At 34.6% G+C, this 17,664-nt stretch overlaps 1 pseudogene; it reads left to right on the top strand.

The window, feature by feature from the left end:
• Nucleotides 1-4,173: 4,173 nt before the first annotated feature.
• LOC120188418 lies at nt 4,174-5,423 on the top strand (annotated as a pseudogene).
• Nucleotides 5,424-17,664: the final 12,241 nt, after the last annotated feature.

Here is a 17,664-nt window from a genome sequence, read left to right as displayed (position 1 = left end):
TGGTGGAATCCAACCACTGAAGACCCGGCCATTGATCGAGCACATAGAATCAGTCAGACTCATCCTGTTACTGTGTCTGTAACTCAGATCACCATTAAAGACATAGTGAGAGATCGGATGTTCTCTCGTCAGGTATTTTCTCTTTATAATATTTGCTATGACTTAGAACTGTCTCCAGTGATAGATGTAATTTCTCTGGTTCTTGTTTATTTGACTAATCTACTGTGAAAGCATTACCATTTTCTGTGAAGGGCCTGAAATGTTTATAAGGATATCGTCACCTGAACCGGCTGCTTTTAGTCATGTAAGCCAACTGACTTAGCAGCTTTGATTTGGGATGTAAACCTTTCAAGTTTTCGATTCGGATGATGCCATTACCGAGGATTGCTGCATAATGATGTTCAAGTATAACCTTCTGGGTCTCTTCTGGAAATTTCAAGAACAGCAAATGTTTGAAGCCTTCTGAGATGAATTCGTTGGCCGACACTGGAACAAATGTAGAAGCATATTAAATCAGTTGCGAAGCTTCACAGAACCGGAACGTACCTCAAAGGGATCATCATCGCATTACCTACTCTTTCGCGTGGGATCTACAGCCTGAACTGCAAGAGTTTAGATCACAAAGTTGATGAGAAGCTACGCTTTAGGTTAGAAATGTACTGCTGTTACTTACAAGTACTCGAGATGAATATTCATAAACAGGCGGTTTTCTTTGCTTTGAGATAGTGTTAGAACGCCTTTGATAATTTGATCTTGCTCCGTGTCTATTGTGTCGTTAAAGTATATCAATGTCCGCAAAATTTACTTCCTAAACATCAAGGGTCCATTGCAGAATACAACCATTAGCTCCATGCAAGTCATTTAGATGTAAAAATGACCACTCGAGACTCCTTTATGTTCAAACCAATAGCATAGTTCTTAACAGAATCAAATCATTTTTATGTACAGCATATGAAGATGGCAATTATACAAAGCACCCGCAGAGATTCAAGGGGAGAGATCAACCAAGGATGGATTGAGGGGTCATTCCCTGAAAATTTCAAATTTTTATTTTCTTTGTATTTTCTGTTGATTATTTATTTTCTTTGTATTTTCTGTTGATTATTTATTTTCGTTCTCTAAAATTTTATAAATTCGACCATTCTAATATAAAATTATAAGTCCGTCCATGACTGGAACTTATATCTTATAGACACGGACTATAGCTCATCATGTTGGATAGTATAGCAGACAAAATTAATCAGTTCATTAACTTTTCTTTACCTATTCTACAATACCACAACTTGAGCATTCAGACCCAAAGTAGTCACGGTGATTAAAAAAATTGTTATAATTCTTTAAAATTATAGGCTCGAACACCATGTGTATAAGGATATATAATCATTTAATATCAAATGGTTGAAAATTTATGAACATATATTATCGTATTCACAAATTGTATCGATCATTCCCAGTTGATTGATCCCCTTTTGAATTTGTCGCCCATTGACGGCGTTTTCCTTTTCTAAGTAAAAAATCACAAGGTAGATTGATCCAGAAACTCCAATACATCAAACCAAACGAATAATTTAATTTTTATTATTTGAAATAATTAATTATAATAGAGTAGGTTACGTTTCATAATCTAATTGAAAATAAATATTTTTATAAAAAAATATAAAATTTTATTTAAATAATCATTATAAGTGAAGTAATAAAAAAAACTTATATAAATACTTTCACTGGATAGGATACTAGTTAATTTGAATGGGAGGTTTTTAATTTATTTTATTTAAAAATTGTATAAATATATGAAAAAATTAAAAGTACCCTCATAGAAATATCCATTAGCAAAAGGATATTTTAATATTTTTTGAGTCAATAGAGATAGATTCATTATATTAATCCAATCAAGGATTTATATATATAAACACATCTATGATTGTAATTCATAACATGTTATAAATTCTATTTTTAGAAATAGTTCATTCTCCAATGATTTTTTTTAATTGATATGTATGATATTAACAATATGATTTAATAAAATTAAGGGTAAAGTATATAAATAGTATCCAAATTTTTAGGGTGCTTGCATTTTGATCACTTAACTTTTAAAACTTGTAAAATATTTACTGAACTTTTAGATCGTTTTCAGTGAAGCCTCTAAGGTTACCTTCGATTAATTTTATAAAACGTGGCAGTTAACTCCGTTAACTTCTTCAAGATCTTAAACCCATAGCAATTAAAAAAAAAATCTTCTTCTTCTTCTTCTTGAGCTTAAACCCATAGCAATTAAAAAAAATCAATCCACGTTCAGGGATTGAACCTTCTCCTAATGCTTCCATCCATTTGTTTTTTTTTTTGGGTATGATGCTGCTTGATACTGCAGTTTTACAATTTCAGAATCAAAAGCTTGTACAAAAGCTAGAGGCTCAGAAGGTCGAGTATTCTACTATTGAGAACAAGTTCATTCAACTGAAGGAGAAATAAGATATATAGAAGCAACCTTGATGCAATCACTGACCATCTACAAAATTCACCACAAAACCCGACATCATTTATCTTTCATTACATGAAACAAATCAAATAACTTTTAAAAGTATTCAGCACTAACCGATTTCCAAGCTTTTGATGCAAATCAAGTATGGTATCCACTTCTTCCCTAGTGAAATTCCCATGCTTAAGCCCAGGCCTTAGATAATTCACCCACTAAAGTCTGCAACTCTTCCCTAACCTTTGCAATCCTACAACTCAAAAAAAGACTATAAAAAATACTTAATATAATTGTAAATTAATAGCCAGAAACTTCAGTTTCTCTATATGGGATTGGTTATTTCAAGTAATTTTTTTTTTTTTTTTGCTTGATTACCTGCTGGTTTGGTCATCTGTGACCAGTTCCAAATCCCATATCTAGTTATATAAGCTATTAACTTACGATCTTCTTCGGGATTCTATGGCACTTTCTTCAGATTTCTCTTTTCACCAAACTTTTCCATCTCTACAATGAGTGATTAATGCAGTTTTCAAACTTGATGCCAAAAACAAAACTTTTTGTAGAAAGATTTGATTCAGTTTATCTTTCATGATTCTATGAAAAACTTATTTCAGTGTCTCTATTGTCCAACAATATGACCATTACTTAGCAAAAGAGGATTCCTCGTGAAACATCCCTTGGAATAGTGTAAAACTGTAGTATCAAGCTTTTGTAGAATACTTTTTAATATATTTTGTTTCCCCTTCAGTTGGATGAACTTGTTCTCAAGAGTAGAAAACTCGACCTTTTGAGCCTCTAGCTTTTGTACAAGCTTTGGATTCTGAAATTGTGAAACTGCATCAAACCCGCAAAAAACAAATGGATGGAAGCGTTAGGAGAAGGTTCAATCCCCGAACGTGGATTGATTCCCTGTTTTATTTTTTAATTACGATGGGTTAAGCTCATGAAGAAGAAGAAGAACATGTATTGATTCTCTGCTTTATTTTTTAATTGCTATGGGTTTAAGCTCAAGGTGGAGGAGAAGGAGGGTTAAGGGAGTTAGCTGTAACGTCAGATAAAACTGACAGGAGATAACGTAGGGACCTTACCGGAAATGATTTAAAAGTTTATTACTATATTACAAATTTTAAAAGTTAAGTGACCAAAATGCAAGTTTTCTAAAAGTTTTGGGACTATTTTTATAATTTACCTTAAAATTAATGATTATGATCGAGTTTATAATATACTAATAAAAGATGTCGTTTTAGTTCTGATTGACATTACGTTTTAAGTTTAATATGCAATTCGGATAACATTTGCCAACACTTTTGGATAAAAATATTGAAGGATATGCTAATTTCAATTTTATCTTTAGCTTTTAATTACAAAAACTAACACATAATTTTATGATAGGAGTGCGAACTTTTATAAAATTATATTGAAAATATGAAAATGTGAAATTATAAATTTTAAAAATAATAAAATCAAATCATTAATAAAAATAAAAAGTATTTAAATTATATAGAATATATATATATATATATATATATATGATCATCCCAACAACTCTTGGTAGAACCCATTTTAGTTATGAATATAATCGTCAACCTTGAGCCTCTCAATTGCAGGGAAAAGGTCAGCTTCTTACTTGTTTTGACTTTCTCAGGCCATACATATATAATCTCCCTTTCTAAATTCCTCTTCAAAGTTCATCAATCCAATTCTCATCCCTTTCTTAAACAAACTTAACCTTTTCTTTTCTTTGGGTTGTTTTCAAAATGGATGAAATCGATGTTCCTCCATTTTCTATCTGCCCAATCTCCCTGGAGATTATGAAGGATCCCGTCACGGTTTCGACTGGGATTCCATACGACAGGGAAAGCATCGAGAAATGGCTGTTTTCCGGTAAGAAGAACACTGCGTGTCCGGTTACGAAACAAGCTATTTCAGATTGTGAACTTGTCCCCAATCATGCCCTGAGAAGATTGATACAATCTTGGTGCATTTTAAATGCTTGCCATGGCATTGAACGAATCCCGACCCCGAAGCCACACATCACAAAAGATCAGATTACGAAACTCCTCCGTGATGCCAAGTCACCGTTGCAGCAGATGAAGTGTCTCGTCCGGCTTCGATTGATCGCTTCCGAGAATGATACGAACAAGAGGTGCATCGAGTGTTCCGGTGCGGTCGAGTTCTTGGCTTCCATTGTGAGCAAATGTGACTCGATGGCGGCCGACGAGGCTTTGAACACTCTCTACAATCTCCATCTCTTGGACGCTGCTCTCAAGAATCATATGGAGAGGAATGGTGATTTTGTAGCGTCCGTGACGAGAGTAATGCAACGTGGAAGCTAAGATTGTCGGGCTTACGCGGTGTTCATGATGAAATCGATACTTGAAATAGTCGATCGGATGCAACTCATCGGCTTGAGACCGGAATTATTCATAGAGCTGGTTCGAGTTTTACGCGATAAAATTTCCGAACAGGCCTCGAAAGCTACATTATAGTTGCTGGTAACAATTGTTCCATGGGGAAGTAACAGGATCAAGGCCACGGAAGCCGGCACAGTGCCGGTCTTGATCGACATGCTTCTTGATTGTCACAGAGAAGGACTTGTGAGATAATTCTAACCGTGCTAGACGAAGTTTGTCGATGTGTGGAGGGCCGGCCGGAGCTGCTAAATCACGGGGCGGGGCTCGCCATCGTTTCGAAGATCCTTTGGGTATCTCAGTATGCAAACCAGAGGGCAGTGAGGATTCTGTGGTGTATTTCCAAGTTCTGTGGCACATGTGATGTGGTTCAAGAGATGGTGCAGTTGGGGATCGTGGCTAAATTGTGCATGGTGTTACAGGCGGAATGTGGGCACAAGACTAAAGAGAAAGCCAGAGAGGTGCTCAAATTGCATGCCAAACTATGGATGAGTTCTCCTTGCATACCATCCAATCTGCTCTCTTACTATCCAGCTTGATATTGCTAATGAAGTCTTGTTTAGGGATCCGAACTTGATCCGATTAGAATAATGAAATTCAATTCTGATTCTATCTCAGGTTATAAATAATTTTACATTTCTTGAACTTGATCTTAAAATTTAATTAAATATTTAGCTCCGGTCCAACTCATCCTAATTTAACATAATTTTCATTTTTTACGTATTTATTTTTCAAAATAAAAAATAACAGAATAAAATATCAATTTATACAATATAATAACATAATATTAAAGTAAAATTTAATTTCATATCATAATTTTAGTAGTTTTATATTAATTTTTGCATATATTTTTATCAAAAACCTAACTATAATATATAAATACATAAAGATGTATTTTTGTAATTATTCCATAACTATACGGAGTAGATTCTCTCTAAATTTGAACGTGGCACGATCCGATCAAACATAAGGAAAAACTCAACCGACCCAATCCTAAACTATTGCCATAGTTTATAGATTTGTAATATGGAGATTTTGAGTGTCTAAGGGGTTGTTTGTTTACCACTGAATGGAACCATTCAGCGTGCTTGATTCTCACTTCTGAATGAAGACTTTGTTGAATGATTCAGTAAAACACTGCTGAATGATTAGCATTAAAGTACATTCTGAATAATTCAGAACAATTATCAAACAGCATATCACATTCAGAGCTAATTCATACAGAGCCTTTGAATCATTCAGGCCATTGAATCATTCAGCACTTAATCATTCTGATTTAATGAAACAGCCCCTAAGTTCGAGTTTATCATATATAAATTATGTATGAACTTTGGATCTATATTTAGGATAAAGTATATAAGTGATGTTCTATATAAATGATGTTCTATGTTGAACGACGAATGACTGATCATAACAAACAGAAAATTTAATAATTCTTTATACAAATAAGAAAGAAATAATCATATGATTATATCATTAATGATTTTATAGTTTAATATTTTAATTAAATTCAAAACTAAAATTCAATGAATATATTAAAATATTTTATAGTTTAAATAATAAATTGATGCAAAATAAATTGCATTTACAAAGAGAAGAAACACCCAAATTATGAGTGAAGATAGTGGAGACTTGCAATTATTAAAGCCAAGGGCCACATACCATGTGCTTTGTAAGCAAGACTCGTGAACTTTCACTTTTAGCCACGTGGCAATAAATCTTTGGCTACTTGCCTCATATTCTTGTCACAACTTTTCATTTGTTTTGATTTGGCATAAGTTGTGTTTGTTTATTATTGAATTGCCGTCCAGCTCAGTTGTTAGAGCGTAAGATTTTTAATTTTGTAGTAGTGGGATTGAGTCCTACGGTGGACAATTCATAATTCTGACTGTTAGAGGTCTCCCACGGAAGTTGCTCTTAACCTGGCGTTGGGGCAGCCTACTACCTTACCTCCCCCTCACCCTATTACATATAAGAATAGGGTCAACTATTTTTTTTTTGTGTTTGTTTATTATACAAATCAAATGATTTTAATAGTTAAAATATTTGTTAAGATATTTATTAAGAAATTTGTTATCATTTCTTGAGATTTTAAATTCGTACATTGCGTATGAATAGATATATATACGTTAATTATTAAATAGCTAAAAGTCTTTGTATAAATATTATTATGTATTCACCTCATATTTATATTATGTTTGTTTCATGTAAAATGTTTTATGATATTTTTATTTTTTTAGTGTTTAGTTTAAGTAAAGTAGATTAATTAACATAAAATCAATTACAAGTTAATGGAAAACGGTAACCTCAAAAAAATGACTTATCGTGTTTTTTCGATAATTCATTCTCTTAACACGTTTGTTATTTTTTTCAACTAACTTACACTGATAAGGATAAATTTAAAGGAATAAAGGATTAATTTATACAGATGTAAATAAGTTAATAATACTTTTTTAGAAAGAATTTGACACGTCAAACAACATAAAACTGTTAAAAGAATAATTAATTTATAGTGATTTAGAATTTTTAATAGCATATTCGACAAATCATAATCAAAATTTTGAAATTAACATGCATGACCCTAATTGTCAATTTAAGGATTAGAGTTGTATTTACAAAACCTTGAAACTAAAGTAAATGATCTCTAAAGTGATAGGCAACTACTCAGGGAATAAAGGATTAGGATTGATTTGATTAACACTTCGAAATTTTTGGAATGTTCAAAGCTTTCTCTTACTTGAAGGTTGAACATTCATCCATGGAACTTGAATATTTGGAGAATAAATGAATATGCCAAAGCTCTCTCTCTCCAATTCGTGGGTAGAGAGGAAAAATAATGTGTTTTTTATATAATTTCTTTTAGAGAAAATAAATTTAGTGATCGAAAATGACTTATAATCTACGATTTTAACCAATTTTTTTGGATTTGCGAAAATGACCAACAAATTCGCAACGCGAACTCCAATTTCGCAACACACTTTCCAAATTCGCAACACGAATTTCCAGATTCGCAACTCAGTTTTGAAATTCGCAACACAGAAATCAAATTCATAAAGCGAATTTTATTTTGAAATTGAAACACAATATTAATTTCGCAACACAAATGTAAACAATATAATCGCAACTCATAACCTAAAACCCTAAATCACAACTCAGTCACATCTCCATCTCTCATTTTCTACGACGACATTCGTCCCCATATCTGGCGACCCCCCTCTATCTCCATCTCTCAGAGCCACCATCTTACAACCATTGACGGCCACAAATAAAAAATCAACCACCGAGGGTTAGTTTGTTTAATTATTTTTATTTTAAAATTTTTTGTATTATTATTAGATTTTTCATATTTAAATTGATGATAAATTTACTGGTAATTTCAATATATAGATTAACAATTTCATTTAGATTGCTTAGTAAATTCATTCGGTTGCTGCCAATACTACTAAATTGTTTAGTCTTTAACCCTGTGAAGTTAGTATTTTGGTTGAAGTAATGCAATTCATTAAAGTTTCAATTTACAGAAGAATAGTTTTTGAAACTTAAATTCGCAACACGAAAATCGCAACGCGAATTTAGTTTCGCGTTGCAGTTTTCATTTTCGCGTTGCCAATTTCATTTTCGTGTTGCGAATTTAAGTTTCAAAAACTACTCTTCTTCTGCAAATTGAAACTTGAATGAATTGCATTACTTCAACCAAAAAACAAAGACAAATACTAACTTCACAGTGTTGCGAATTTAAGTTTCAAGAATAAACTACTACTCTTTATGTTGTCTTTGAACCTGCACTAAACATATATGTTGTCCTTTTAAATGTTTATATAAGTGCTTACTTCTGGAATGTTATCTGATGTATTTTGTGAATTATGATAGAATAATGACTTGGGTGAATACCATGATAGTTTGAAACATATTTGGCTATATTTTCCCTGTTTAATATCATTTCTGTTTATAATGAATAATTTGTAGTTTTTGGTATATCTAACTTGGTATGTTTATTGTTTTTGTTAGGAATTTTTTTCGGCTTCATTGACTTTAAGGAATAAATTAAGCCTAGCCACTACAATTGCGTTGACACTTATACATGTACAAAGAAATTTGTTTGAGAATACTTGTTTCGGGCCATGGCTGAAAGTACAACATCCAGGTGGAGATGCTATGTTGACCCATTTGTTTATTCAGACCATGACTAATGATCTACCCGAGAGGATACAACGTGGTGATAAAGAGATATAGTTTCATTTTCCACCGGCGTATACTTGTTTTGGGCGGGAGGAGTTTTGCTTAATCACTGGTCTACGTTTCGGACGACACGATGAAGTAGGTCGGTACACTAGTCATATCGCCCGCCCATCATAGTTATTTTGGGTTTTTCCTGAGCTGGCAAAGGCGAAGCCCAGTTTACACGTCGACGATTTGAAAAAATTACTTCTTAAAGATGGTTTTACTCGGATGGATGACCTTGACGTTGTCCAAGTATGCCTTTTATTACTTTTGAATGCCGGCTTTTTAGGCAAAGAAGGCAGACAACCTATTTCTGAGGATTTAATATTATTGGTAGAGGACCTAAATGTATGGAATGTGTTTCCGTGGGGTTCATATCTATGGAAAGCTACCTGGAAAAAGTTGTCGTCTGCCTTTGAAGACCGTCGTAGTTTGCGTGGCCATGGTTCCAAATATACTTTGGTAGGCTTTATTTGGGCCTTTAAGGTAAGAATTTATATATAATGTTTCCAAAATTATAATTAATTATTTAAAAATTACTAAAATTAATGTTTGTGTATTATATTGTTTGTAGATTTGGATATTTGAGGCTTTTCCCAACATGCGGACATATGCCATCAAAAATTCAAATGATATTCCTAGGGCTATTACCTGGAGGAGGATCCGACTGTTGGATTGGGAAGATTTACTACCATATACAACGACGAATGATGTAAGTTAACACAAATACTACCATATATAAACAAGTTATTACTAGTAGACGTTTAACTTTGTTTGAGCTTTTATATTGTTAGGAGGCAAACTATCCATTACAGAGGCTGAGCTTGCCACTGATTGGTGGCAAGCTAGTAGGTGTTTTTTTATGGGACAGATGATGATAACCCCCACTTCGAGAGCCATCACCTGATCGAGCCGATTATGCACCTCCACACCGAGAGCCATCACCTATTCCATCACATCATCGAGCCTCTTCTCCACCATCACCTCATGATAGGCGACCGGAGAAGATGCCACGACATTTATCTCCCCGTTCTCCACCTCCACAAGATGAGTTAGGGGAGTTACGTGATGAGGTCAGTGCTTTGCGTGATGAGGTCGGTACTTTATGTGATGACAATGGTGCATAGCGTGATGAGGTACGGTCTTTACATGGTGAGGTAGATGTTTTACGCGATGACAATGGTGCTTTACGTGGTGAGATATCTATTTTGCGTGATGAGGTAGCCGCTCTACGTGAGATTGTTTCATCGTTGCAGAACTCTACGCAATGAGGTAAGTTTGTTTAATACTAAAAATGCAAATAACCTTTTTTCAGCATTATTTATTTATTTATTTATTAATGTATTAATTTATTTTTAGCGGTCCGATAAGGTAGATGCTTTACGTCGGGTTTTTATTGCACGACAGGGTTTATGCATCAGACGTCGTGGACGTGCCATTACGTTTCCTTTCACCCCAATAGTTCCAAGACTACGTAAGAAGAAGCCCGATTCACCTGTCATCGTTCAAGAGGCCCCTCCCATCGTTCAAGAGACCCCTCCCATCGTTCAAGAGCCCGATTCACATGGCATACTATGTCGACATATTGATAAACCCCCTCTCGTGCCCAGTATGATGGATCAGAGTTGGCTTTCGTATCAGTTACCGACCAGTGCCATTCCTCAGCATGATATGAGCACACTACCGGATACAATTATGGATAATACCCTTTGGGCTAAGACTGAAGTTGATTTTTATCTAAATGAGCGGATCAAGGGGTGCTACGATGACATATGCAAAATCGACGATATACATTTGTTTCTTGAGCGGTCTTGGTGGGGTGTTTTATTAGGGGTTGAAGAGAATGACTATTTCGAATGGGGGTAAGTCTTATATTCTTCTTATATTGATTTTGATTATTTTTTTTAAATTTACTAAATTCACTAATATATATATATATATATACATATTTTTTATAAAACAGCATATTGATATATGGGTGTCACGTCTTCTGATTATAAGGAAATTGAAGAAAATAAAAAAGACGCGATGGACTATTATGCATTCGTCTTTTCACGCAGCTCACTTGAAGGATCAGAGAGACTCTTCATATACGTTGGGTAATGGAAAAGCCTGCCTTTATCCTGCGTGGTGGGAGGTCGATAAGGTTAGTATTTATTTTTGCATATTTAAAGGTGTTCATAAATTTTATTTGATGTGCGCAATTAAATTATTATTTATGATTGCAGGTGTTTATCCCTCTTATGGAACATCGTCATTGGATTCTCGTCGAGCTTCAGCTCCCATCCCTAAAGACGATGGTATATGACATCATGTTGAATTACATACCATTGTCTGATTTGAAAGATATTATTTTTAGGGGATATGCATCAGACGTCGTGGACGTGCCATTACGTCTCCTTTCACCCCAATAGTTCCAAGACTACGTAAGAAGAAGCCCGATTCACCTGTCATCGTTCAAGAGTCCCCTCCCATCGTTCAAGAGACCCCTCCCACCGTTCAAGAGCCCGATTCACATGGCATACTATGTCGACATATTGATAAACCCCCTCTCGTGCCCAGTATGATGGATCAGAGTTGGCTTTCGTATCAGTTACCGACCAGTGCCATTCCTCAGCATGATATGAGCACACTACCGGATACAATTATGGATAATACCCTTTGGGCTAAGACTGAAGTTGATTTTTATCTAAATGAGCGGATCAATGGGTGCTACGATGACATATGCAAAATCGACGATATACATTTGTTTCTTGAGCGGTCTTGGTGGGGTGTTTTATTAGGGGTTGAAGAGAATGACTATTTCGAATGGGGGTAAGTCTTATATTCTTCTTATATTGATTTTGATTATTTTTTTTAAATTTACTAAATTCACTATATATATATACATATTTTTTATAAAACAACATATTGATATATGGGTGTCACGTCTTCTGATTATAAGGAAATTGAAGAAAATAAAAAAGACGCGATGGACTATTATGCATTCGTCTTTTCACGCAGCTCACTTGAAGGATCAGAGAGACTCTTCATATGCGTTGGGTAATGGAAAAGCCTGCCTTTATCCTGCGTGGTGGGAGGTGGATAAGGTTAGTATTTATTTTTGCATATTTAAAGGTGTTCATAAATTTTATTTGATGTGCGCAATTGAATTATTATTTATGATTACAGGTGTTTATCCCTGTTATGGAACATCGTCATTGGATTCTCGTCGAGCTTCATCTCCCATCCCTAAAGACGATAGTATATGACAGCATGTTGAATTATATACCATTGTCTGATTTGAAAGATATTATTTTTAGGGGATAGAGCGATCATTTGGCTAAATACTTGGATGCGATTGATTATTGGATTAATTCAGGAAGCAAGAAGCCAAATAAGTTAAAAGTTACAATGATGAGAGACGAGACAGCGCCACAAAAAATTACGGGAATCAGAAGGGATTGTGGTTAGGGATGGCAAACGGGCGGGTCGGGTGCGGATACCCCCTCCCCCATCCCCATACCCACCTAATATTTTTCAATCCACCACCCGCCCACCACCCATGATGGGTAAAAATTTTCAAATCCACACCCGCTCACGCGGGTACATTCTCAAATCCATCCCTACACCCACTACCCACTGGAGACGTACCCGGCTAGACCCGCCTGACAACAAACTTAAGTTATACATAAGAAACAAACATAAAACAAACACATCTATTAAGAAACATAATAAAATAAACCAATGATTATCTGAGTTAAGTGTTAATATAGATCTTAAAGTACATAAAACATCATAATAAAAGAGATAATTAAGGTCTAGAAACATAAATGACAAACACATAATGTTTTTGTTCTTTGGCACAACATTCTAAAATTTCAAGCAATACTTGTGACATCTGATACTCCAGTATTACAATCATCATTCTCATAAAACACCATAATAAAACACCAATATTGCAAAATATTCGGTTGAAATTTGAATTTGAAAAAGTCTATTTCAATGGCGTTAAAAATGGAGGTTTGAGAAGCACAAGTGAAACACTTAATTCTATTCAGTGGCGTTAAAAATAGAGATTTGAGAAGCAACGATCTGACTCTGTTAGCAAAAAACGTGAGTGCTCAGTCACAAGATACTGATTTGTAGAACATTAAGAAATTAAGCTTAAAACAAACATTAAGATGAATCTAAAAAATCATTAAAAATCAGTACGAGCAAATAAAAATTAAACTCTTAAAACGAAATGTAGATGAGCTTAAAACGAAATTACTACGGAATTGACTCTTACAAAAATTAAATTTCAAGTAAAAAGGGAAGAAACATACCTGAATAAGCTTGAGAGTGAAGACAAGAGGTTTGAAAGAAAAAAAATTATGCATAAACTTATCCCTAATATTTGGTTAAATTACAAGTTATATCTTATACAATATTAGGATTTATAAATTAGCTCTTAAAATTACACCTAAATTCATAATGGTCCAAAATTTAATGGATATTTAGTTGGGCGGGCGGATGTGGGGCGGGTGGATGCGGTACGGGCGGATGCGGGGCGGGTGGATGCAGTGCGGATGCGGTGCGGATGCGGGGCGGGTAAGGTCTCAAACCCATTACCCGCCCACTACCCGCGACGGGTACCACTTTCTAAATCTACATCCGCCCACTACCCACTAAAATTATACCCATCCCCGCCCCAATTAGAGCGGGTGCGGTGCGGAATCCACGAAATTGTACCCGCTTGCCATTCCTAATTGTGGTCCTCTTGTATATATGTGCTTGGAACGTATGACGACAGTAGGTAAACAGTTTCTACCTCCCACAGATAGAGATAGAGGTACAGTAGGGTTGTGGTTTCGGCATTTTATGGCTAGAGAGATATATGCGAGACGTTACCTACCTGCATCCTCGTGCTGAAAGTGTACATAAATAACCATTTGTTATTGATAAGTTTGAGCAAGTGTTATTAATATATATACTCTTTGTTGGTTTGAAAATGTTTGGTTAAGTACCTAGAATTCAATAATTTCAGCTCATATTTGTTGGTTTTAGATGTGTAGAAAATCTCATAGCTATAATGTTTCTGCAGGTTAATCATTCAAGTGAGCCGCGTGAATTGATGTATTTGGATGTAAGCTCCTTATTGTTAGGAGCATTTGGATGTACTGTCTGGGGCTAATTGATGTATCAATGTGCTATCAAGTGTAAATAAGAATTGTTTTTTTGTTTAATTGATTTTTTGTTTAATTTCAATCTGCATTACATTGAAGACAAAAAAGACTTGTTGAAGGTACACTTTTTCAACGTAAAAATCAAATTCGCTACGTCAATTTGACTTTCGCGTTGCGAATTCAACGAAAACACTTTCAAAAAGATAACAGACAATAATCTGATATGTGATAACAACTGAACATATCATAGCAATGTTCAAACTCAAGTTACTAATGCATGTCTAACTAAAAATGTATGCATTCACACATAAAATACACATAATATAACGTTTGCATCTAAAAATCACCCTAGTTAATAGTCCCAAAAGGTGAAGCCAGTTGTGATTGAGATTTTGATTTTGATTACGATTTTGATTTCCTTTTGCTTGGCACCATATGATCTTTGAATTTTGATGAGGATCCATATTTTGGTAGAGGAAAAGATGATTGTGATGACACTGGTGATCCACAAGTCAACCTTGTATGACCACTTTCCTTGCACCGACTACATGTCGATATCCTCTTCTCTTCACCCTTAGACGGTATACGATCGTGATTTTTTAGTCGATCAGGTAGCCTTCTGTCCATGACTGGTGGCAAAACTGTTTGTAAGTCATCTGGTATGTCTCACTCAGAAGGATGTGGAATAGGGTAGACAATCTCGGCATAAGTCTGTCGATATACTTCTGTAGTGTAGCAATCCATAGCGTATGCGCTTGAATCATCTTGGTTTAGATGAAGAACAACTTTTATAACATGGTCACACGGATAACCAGATGTTTGCCATTTCATACAACTACACATCTTTGCATTTAGATCGACAAGCCCATTTAAGTTATTATCCAATACTTCAACCAAAGTGTTTGAACATGGTTCAACTATCAATGACGTTGACTTCACAACACGTTTCGTTATCTTTTTTTCAGTCTATGGTGTAACACGACGTTCTAATGTTCTTGTAAATTTAAATAAATAATACTTAGTAAAATCTATTAAATATGATAAGTTACAAATTTAAAGAAATAATATATGCATGGTTTATTTTCTTGTAGTACCACTGTTGAATAGAGGCTCAAAAACACTCCATTAACATAGTAATAGGTAATTTTCAGGAATGACGACTTAGAGCGTTGATTGATTCTGCACTATTAGACGTCATGAAATCATATCTTGCTCCAAGTTGATGTACTCTTGACCATCTTTCAAACCCGACATCTTCTAGTGTTTGAGCACATTGAGGCAAAACACGTCTTAAACAATTTATATGCTTATTAAAATCCACTTCCCGATAAGCTTTTACAGCATTCCAGTATGTTCATTTGTGATTTTTTATACCAGCAAACCTTGATTTTAGATTTATGTACAAATGAACACCACAAAGTCCATGAAAAGCATCTGGGAAACATCTTCTAACAGTGTTGTCAATTGAGTTTTCCCTGTCGGATATGATTGTCAGATTGCTAATAGGATCTATGCAATCTCTAAGATACCCCATAAACCATATCCATGAATCAGAGGTTTCAGATTTACCAACCCCGTAAGCTATTGGCATTATCCCATTGTTAGCATCCATGGCTACTGCTAATAAGTTTACTCCAAGGTATCGACCTTTCAAATGTGCTCCGTCAACTATAATAACTGGGCACATGCAAGTAATAAACGAATGAATCTACAAAATAATATACACAAGAAATATAATCATTTAAATGTGAAATGCATGTAACTAACAAAAATGAGTCAATAAAATTATATTTATTTACTAACCGCAGCACCAATGGCGATAAACAACAACTCAAAATGTCCATCTCTATCTGTTTTGATATGAGTTGCCGACCCAGGATTTTTTAGCTTTAAATTGTGACAATAAGTCGGTATTTGGGCAAACGATGCTTCTGGCGACCCCCTCAACAATTCCAAGGTTTAACATTTGGCTCTCCAAGCTTGAGAATATGAGATACTAATCTTGAACTGAGTATTCATGTCAGTTATAATTTCATGTCCCCGATATACCCTACCATTCAAAAACATTAACTCAGCCAGAAAACCACCCAACACCTTTTTGTTTGCCTGTTTATGGTGAGGAACAACTTGGGTTCTTGAACATGTATGTTTATCAATAAAATTCCTAACTTGAAACATTTCGCAATCTTTTATCCTCTTTGCAATCATACGCCACGTACAATTTTTGTCAATCATACACTTTGTTTTGAAACGATCTTTGCTTGATTTGTTAACTTTTAGTTGATAGTCATCTTCCACACATTTCGTATACAAAGCTATCTTCAAGTCTTCCTTTGTATCAAAACAATCATTTTTCTTGATACGAATAACTTTTATGTAACAATCAACTACTATCTTTACCAACTCTTCTTCCGGTATCTGAAGTAATTATGGCATATTCCAGTTATACTCCCATGGCATTTTATTCTTTTTCTTTTCTTTGGGGACTTTTTCTTCTTCAGGGTTTTATGAATTACAGAATGGATGTTCAACATGTTCATTCACAGTCGTAACTTCCTCCTCATTATCACCAATAACACCTTCCTCGGCAACGGCTGTTTCATCATCAAAATTCGGGTATTGACCAATATCAAAATCATTACACGCAGGGTCTGTTTCTTCTTCTGAAACATCATCAAAATCCGAGTATTGACCAAGATCAAAGTCTGGGTATTGACCAAGATCAAATTTCGAATACTGACTAGTACTAACAATTTTTTCTGTTGGCTCATCATCGTCTAACTAGTCAATACGAAAACCAGAATTTGGTGTTGAAAGTTGATTGGGATTTGGATTAGGGAAAGGTTGTGGGTTTTGAGATTGTGTTTGATATTGTGTTTGGTATTGGAAATGTGGTGAAACAAAATTTTCTTGGTGATGAAATTGTGGTGGAACCATTAAATTTTGAGGTTTATAACAACGTTGTACATTGTGAGCACCATAAACAGGGGTTGAAGCACCTAGTTGATTACTACCCGCTACTGACACAACTTCACTACTTCTAGGTTCAACAATATACAATGTAACATCATCTTGCGAAACACTAATGTAAGCAATGAATCGTTCAACATCTTCATTGTCGGTTAACAAATAAACTTTACCTTTTCTCTGATAAGATAGCCTAAATCCACTTAGAAGCTCTAAATTCAATTTCTTTGCAACACGTAACATTAGAGTTTCATAAGTTAACTTTTTTAATGACAGTTTTAGTTGAAGATTCATGGGTAAAGACATATAATGTAAAACACTATTAACATTCTCTCATGACCCTCCAAAACACAAATATATTCAAACATGATCAACATTAGATGATTTCATTCTACAAATTGTAAATTAATTTACTAAACAAACGAGCTATAAACTAGATATCATC

This window comes from Hibiscus syriacus, unplaced genomic scaffold, assembly GCF_006381635.1.
Source record: "Hibiscus syriacus cultivar Baekdansim isolate YM2019G1 unplaced genomic scaffold, ASM638163v2 tig00116944_pilon, whole genome shotgun sequence".
In the NCBI taxonomy this organism is placed as follows: Eukaryota; Viridiplantae; Streptophyta; class Magnoliopsida; order Malvales; family Malvaceae; genus Hibiscus; species Hibiscus syriacus.
This window is presented reverse-complemented; position numbering and strand designations above follow the sequence as displayed.